Genomic DNA, 6,459 nt, shown 5'->3' with positions numbered 1-6,459 from the left:
AAAGATCTTCACAAAAAGTCTTCTGGTGTCTCCTTTAATAACTGATTTAACTTTGAGATTTTCCATTATAGGAATAAATAGAAGGGGACCCTTTATGTTTCACTTTATCTGAATTAATAATAAGCGACATAAACAATGTTGCCTGAACTCTGACTATAAAATTTATTCAGTCTACACTGCTTGATTTCTCTGCGTTCTACCACTGACCTTGGTACCTGCCTCGGCTCCCTTTCTGTCAGCGTACCTGCAGAGCTTTTTTTCTGGCTCTGACTCTTATTATAATTGAGTGTCAGTGTTTGGCTCTGGGTCTGGAGCTGGCATGTCCTACAGCTTTTTTCTTTTTCTCAGAGAACAGTTAAAGCACAGATCCAGTTCATGCACACACTTGGCTGTCACTTCTCTTGGCACTCATTTATCTAAATCTGTCTTCCTCTGTGTGTCCACCTTTGACAGGACCTCCCTCTGCGCCACAGAACCTGGTCTACAACATCAACCAGACCACAGTTAATCTGGAGTGGAGCCCACCAGCCGACACTGGCGGGCGGAACGACGTCACCTACAGGGTGATCTGCCGCCGCTGCAGCTGGGAGCCCGAGGAATGTGTACCGTGTGGTCCAAATGTGGGATACTCCCCCGCCCAGTCCGGATTAGTGGACACTTACGTTAGCATCACAGACCTGCTCGCTCATGCCAACTACACCTTAGAGGTGGAAGCTGTCAACGGCGTGTCGGATCTGAGCAGGACTCAAAGGCTGTTTGCAGCGGTCAGCATTGCTACAGGTCAAGCAGGTAAGGCAGTTTGTTGATATTGCTACTTCATCTTGAAAGTTTCTTTGTTTTTTTTCCTCTTTTGTTGTTTTTCTGTATGAAAACCCAGAAGTTTAAAAATGCTTCCCATGAGTCTTTGCACAGTTTGTTGTGTGCCAGTGAGAAGCCTGCACTTTGCTCCAGCTGAGAGAGCATCAGACATTTGCACCCTGACGATTGACAGTTTAATTTTGAAAACCTCTCATACACAAGTCCTGGTAATGATTTCCAATTAACATTAATGGGTATAGACTGATATGATCCATAATATTTCCGCCATGAATATTACCCAGATTAATTTAATGTGTGTGTCAGCACTGCAGCAGCAAGGATTATTAGCTTAGCAATGATGCAAGCTCAGAGTGGTACCTAAAGAACTGAGAGTGTATGTGCAGCTCAGTCTCGTGGGAATTTGCTGTAATTAAAATGGTGTATTTTGTGGTGACAGACTCTAAAGCTTTTTTTAATTCATTATTTCTATAGATCCACTCAACAAGATTCCTCTTTCATGCTCAAGCGTCCATGAAACAGTTGGCCCAAAAGGCCACGTTCAGACCAGATTAGATTAGAAGATAGCTGCAAATAGAGTATTGGGGCTCCGGCTGACTATGCAATTTCTGTACCTGGATAACTATTCCTGTCAACAACGCATTGTTTTATCATTTACCGTTTTATGTTTTTAATCAGAAAGAATGATATTTATGTATTCTGGATCCATTTGATGAAGGCATTAGGGACCAATACAGCTCAGCAAAAGCTTGAGCTCTGATGGTAGAGATGATGTATTTGGAGTGGTTTACATCATGACACCACATACATGCTGGCATGTGGAGCTGGGACCGTGTGGCAAAGGGCAGAACAATGTAGACTGGAGGATAAACTGATGATTAAAATGTGTTCTGTCAGGGTCCATCATCATTACAACTGGCATAGAGACAGCACACAGTAGGGCTGAGAATCGTTTTCTATGTCACAATTAGATTTGGTTCCGATTTTTTTTGGCAATTCCTAATCGACTCAAAACAGAAATCACTAGTTCTAATAATTTCTGCCTCAGTTTTCAGGTTTGAAAAGGATCCTCATGATCCACTCTGCTTTCGAGGCAGAGTGACAAATGGAGATGTTATAAATACTTTTTTACCAAAGGGAAATTAAATGTTGTTGTAACTCTCTCATTCAGATTCTTTAAAGAGTCATTGTAGATAGTTAATGCTGTTGGCAGGAAAGATCTCCTGTTGCAGTCTGCATTACAGTGAATTTGAAGAAGCCTCTGACTGAGAACACTCTGTTTTCCCTCTTTTCATGAAAAGAAAAATTTTCCATAATTTTCTTGATTTTATGAAGAACCCATCCTTCAGTATCTCAGAGGTTGCACAGTCATCCCCAGACCAAACTTATAGAAGAATTAGTTTGAAGCAATTTGCTACAAACCTTGAAAGAGGTTTGACTCTGTTCAAACCTCTTTCAAGGTTTGAAAGAGGTTTGAACACTCATTGGCACTCAACAGAGTCAGTGTTGTCTCTGTTGAGTCAACATTGCATGACTCTGTGTTTTTGTGTTTAATGATGTAAAGCACTTTGAAATGCCATGCTGCTGAAATATGCTATACAAATAAAATTTTATTTGATTTTGATTGATGACACTTCTTATAGATGCTTCATATCTGCTGTCCAGACATTTATATTCCTCAACCATCTCCACTTCCTCTCCCATGATGGAACCCTGTTTCTCCTGAAATCCACAATCATTTAATTTGTTGTCAAGATGAGATAATTCTTTCCACCGCATGACACGAAGTGGTTCACAAGAGTTCTGCACCCATCCTCTTGTCCATCTCTGATACACCCAAAAACTGCAGAGTCTTCTGAGTATTTCTGTACATGACTGAAATAATACTTGTGCTGGAAGTTTGAAATGTACAGAGTGAAAAGGAATGGTGAGAGTACAGTCCACTTATTCTTACATTTTTAGGGTTTTAAACATTAATCCAGGCTTAAATTGAATCACTACAATCCTTGAATCTTCTATTTTTCTTTAACAGTCACAGAGAGAGCGCCACCTTTCTGCAGACAGTCTCCTCCATAAAACATAGTTGAAATTTCCATCCACACGTTTGTTGTTATTTAGTGCAAATGTATTTAATCCCTCACTGCATTGAATAAATACTACTTTAAAGTATTCATATTACCTGTGGGTACAAAAACTGGATAGTTGAAGTGAAATATCAACATTCCACCACGTGTTTGCCTTCAACAAAGACGGTTGAATCTTGTTTTCAGTTTTGTAGTTTCCTTTGTTTTGGTTCTTCCCGCACATGTGTACATTCCAGTGCCAGCTGTGTGGTGATGTCAGGACGTCCCATGTTGTTACAAAGTGGAGCCTGATAGCAAGTGATTTGTCTTATTGTTTTATTTCTTAAAATCAATTTTGGGACATTTTATATTGATTTGGAATCATATTAAAAAAGAATTGTGATTCTTATGTGAATCCATTTCTTGGCACACTCGTAGCACATTTTTACCCAGATTATATGTTTGTCATGATCTGTGTTTCTGTGTACTTATTGTAAGGGTTTTCTGTGTTCAGTTCTGTCCTGTGAGTCTCTGTTGTCTCTGCGTCTTCCTGTTGATTGCTTCCCAGGTGTGTCTCGTTCCCTTGATTACCCTCCCTGTGTATTTAAGTCCACCTGTTGTCTTTGTCTCTTGTCGGGTCCTTGTCTAATTTTGTCTTTGATAGTTCGTCTGCCGACACAGTAGAACTGTGAAGTCCTGTGTCTGCATTTGCTCGTCGTGTCAGTCTTTGAATTCAGTTGCTACCGGTGCTGAGCCTCTGTGTGTCCGCTCTGCCGTGCTGCCTGTTGACCTGAACTGTTGTTGAGCACTTTCATTAAATTCTTCATTTTCATCTACATCCTGGGTCTACCCGCGTCACTCCTCACATCACACCACCACTTTATGACAATGTTGGAATATTGAACAGTAGGGTTAAACAAGAATTGATGCAATAATTAAGACTTTATTTGGGATCCAAAGAAGTCCAAACTAGGTGACTATTCCATCTGTTCAATGAAAAGGCAACAAAAATGAATGCTGGCTTTATACCAAAAGTTGGAATAACAGAAGACTTTACTGAAAATAATATATTAAGATTGAAAATAGCCATATTCTTTCATGTGCTTTTCTTGAATCTAAGCAGTTAAAGATGTCTTAAAAATAGTAATGAGTAGTGATGGTAGCACGGATGACTGTTCATCCAGACTACCATGTGGGGAATTTTGAATAAGTAGTCTTTGGTTTGGTCTGTTTTTCTATGTAACTTTGGAAGAAATCCACTTTTTATAGTCTTTATTTGAGCTTCTGTTAGTTGGTGAATGTCAGGCTTTTTAAATTCTAGCTGAATTACACAACTGCAGCCTCTGGATGATGATTCTGTGGATCAGGGATGACTAATTCTGTTAGTTTCTTGGTTATGGTGAGTACGATGAACAGGCCACTGACTTTTTTATTTAAATGTATAAACTATTGACCTTGTGTTAGCACACAGTTAACCAGTTTTTATTGGACAGCTGTTACTCGTGACATTAAGTTCTGCTTTTATCTTACAGTTAACAAAAGGAAAGTCCTATATGATATGAGACTTCTGTCACTCAGGTTGCACAGTCATCCTTAAAGATCTGTCTTGGATTATTGAAAATTATTTGTTGCCTTATAATCAGAACATTGGAGCCTCTCACAAAGATTGCTCCTTTAAAGCAAGTATTTTGGACCATTCATTACAGAAAGACTGCATTATTAAAACTTTTTATGCTTCGTCATTCAGAATTGATTAACCTTTGCACAATGAGGTGCTTGGGGCCCTTAGCACTGAAAGAATCTGACGAGGGAAGAAGACTCTCTTCTGTCCCTTCCGTTCCTACCTGCTGAATGATAATCAGTGTAAACATAGCAGAGTGTCAAAAGGCAGTGAATGAATAAAGATGCTAATGCATCTGATGAGAAATTCACACCTCCGTAAAATTTAGCAAGGGAAACGTGTGAGTGAGGGTAGAGCTACATAAGGTGCAGGGTGCTTATTGTCCCCAGAAACCTGATTACCTCTCTGTGCTGTTTTAAATGGCTTTAAGAAGAGAAGAAGCTTACATTTGTAAGCTTGATTTCTCCAGCTCTGTCTTTTCAGCAGTTGAATGGTAATTCCCAGTGTTGAGGAGATGTTGCCATCTCTGCAATCGCCCCGTGCTGGAAGTTAAGTGCATGTTTCAATCAGTGCTCCATTGTGAGTCAGCAGAGCTGCAGAGCCAACCTCAAAGACCCTCGTTGTTCCTTGCTGCCTCAGCTCTCCACAAGCACACTTGTAAACAAGTTCTTTTGTTCTTCCTGCAGAGTCGTGAGTGGGCATTGCTCTCCATTAATATTTATTCAAGGAAAGATTGAGGTCTGAGTCCAAAACATCACAATGCAAAAATAGGAGGGGAAATGTTTTATGGGAAGAACTCCAGGACCTGTATTTGTTTGCAAGTTCCAAGTGCATTCATTTGTTCATGTTTAGCACAGATCGGCGATACTTCTTGAGTTTAAATATCTCATTGAACGTCAAACATAATTAAACTGTCCATAAGAAAATTTTAATGCTGAAATACCACAACCACTGTCTTAAGGTAAGATGACCCTAAGTTTGAGTCGTGGTCAGTGCCTTTCTGTTTGCAGCAATCACACTCTAAACATGCATACTGTTCTCCCGCAGTCCAGATAAAAGTATGTTAGATTAATTGTTTGCTCTAAATCACTCATTAGATGTTATGTAGACCTGCTGTAAACAATTATATTAGTCTTCAAGTAATATATTGATTATTCTGACGATTAATCAAGTAACTGAATAACAGATTTGATAAAGGCAAAAACATTGATGAATTGATATCGTATAGCAATATCAATTCATATTTTCATGTTTGTCCACACCTAACAATTACTTTTCTGTACTTTAGAAAATTATCCTAGTAATAATAGTAGCTCACTTATTACGTTAACTTGGAGAAAAGTGATACAAAAATGTGAAATTATATTCAATCTAATAATAAAGTAGCCGGCTCACAAATACAGAATTTGAATAATTTCCATACTAAAGTTTTTAGTTTATGTATTCATATTTAGTCAATTTAATTCATAACTCTCACTTTGCTCAGTTATCAATAGCTTTTGTGTCTGAATTTGGCACCTTAGTCACACACATATGCCATAAAGCTACACTTAGCATGAGCTACAGCAGCCCGCTGTGTTCCCTCTATCTGCACGAGTCTCCGCTCCACCTGTATAGGAGGTGGAGCGGAGACTCCTCCCATCCCGCTCTTTGTCGCTTTTCAAACCAGTCACTAGCAGCTCCAGGAGGGGAAAGGACGTCATATTCCACTTATTGAACCCCTCATTTTAAGGTACCTGTTTGTCCCCTGAAAAATGACAAAAACCCAGATATCCCACAGATAATTTGCCTCAGGGGATTTTTATAATCGAGGTACACAAATCAGTCGAGGAATTGTAACAGCCCTAATGTTATGTATTCTTCTCTGTCTCTTTTTGAGGAACTCATCAGGACACATCTTACACATTTTTTAACTGAAGTTTTGTAATATTTATAATTCTGAAAGACTTTTCATTCATA

At 39.1% G+C, this 6,459-nt stretch overlaps 1 pseudogene; it reads left to right on the top strand.

Moving 5' to 3' along the window:
- Positions 1–366: 366 nt before the first annotated feature.
- Positions 367–2,257, top strand: LOC106943497 (ephrin type-A receptor 7 pseudogene; annotated as a pseudogene).
- Positions 2,258–6,459: the final 4,202 nt, after the last annotated feature.

This window comes from Poecilia latipinna, unplaced genomic scaffold (assembly GCF_001443285.1).
Source record: "Poecilia latipinna isolate Pla-1442-1.1 unplaced genomic scaffold, P_latipinna-1.0 Scaffold5372, whole genome shotgun sequence".
Taxonomy (NCBI): domain Eukaryota; kingdom Metazoa; phylum Chordata; class Actinopteri; order Cyprinodontiformes; family Poeciliidae; genus Poecilia; species Poecilia latipinna.
Note: the sequence above shows the minus strand (reverse complement) of the source record. Positions and strands in the feature narration are given on the sequence as shown.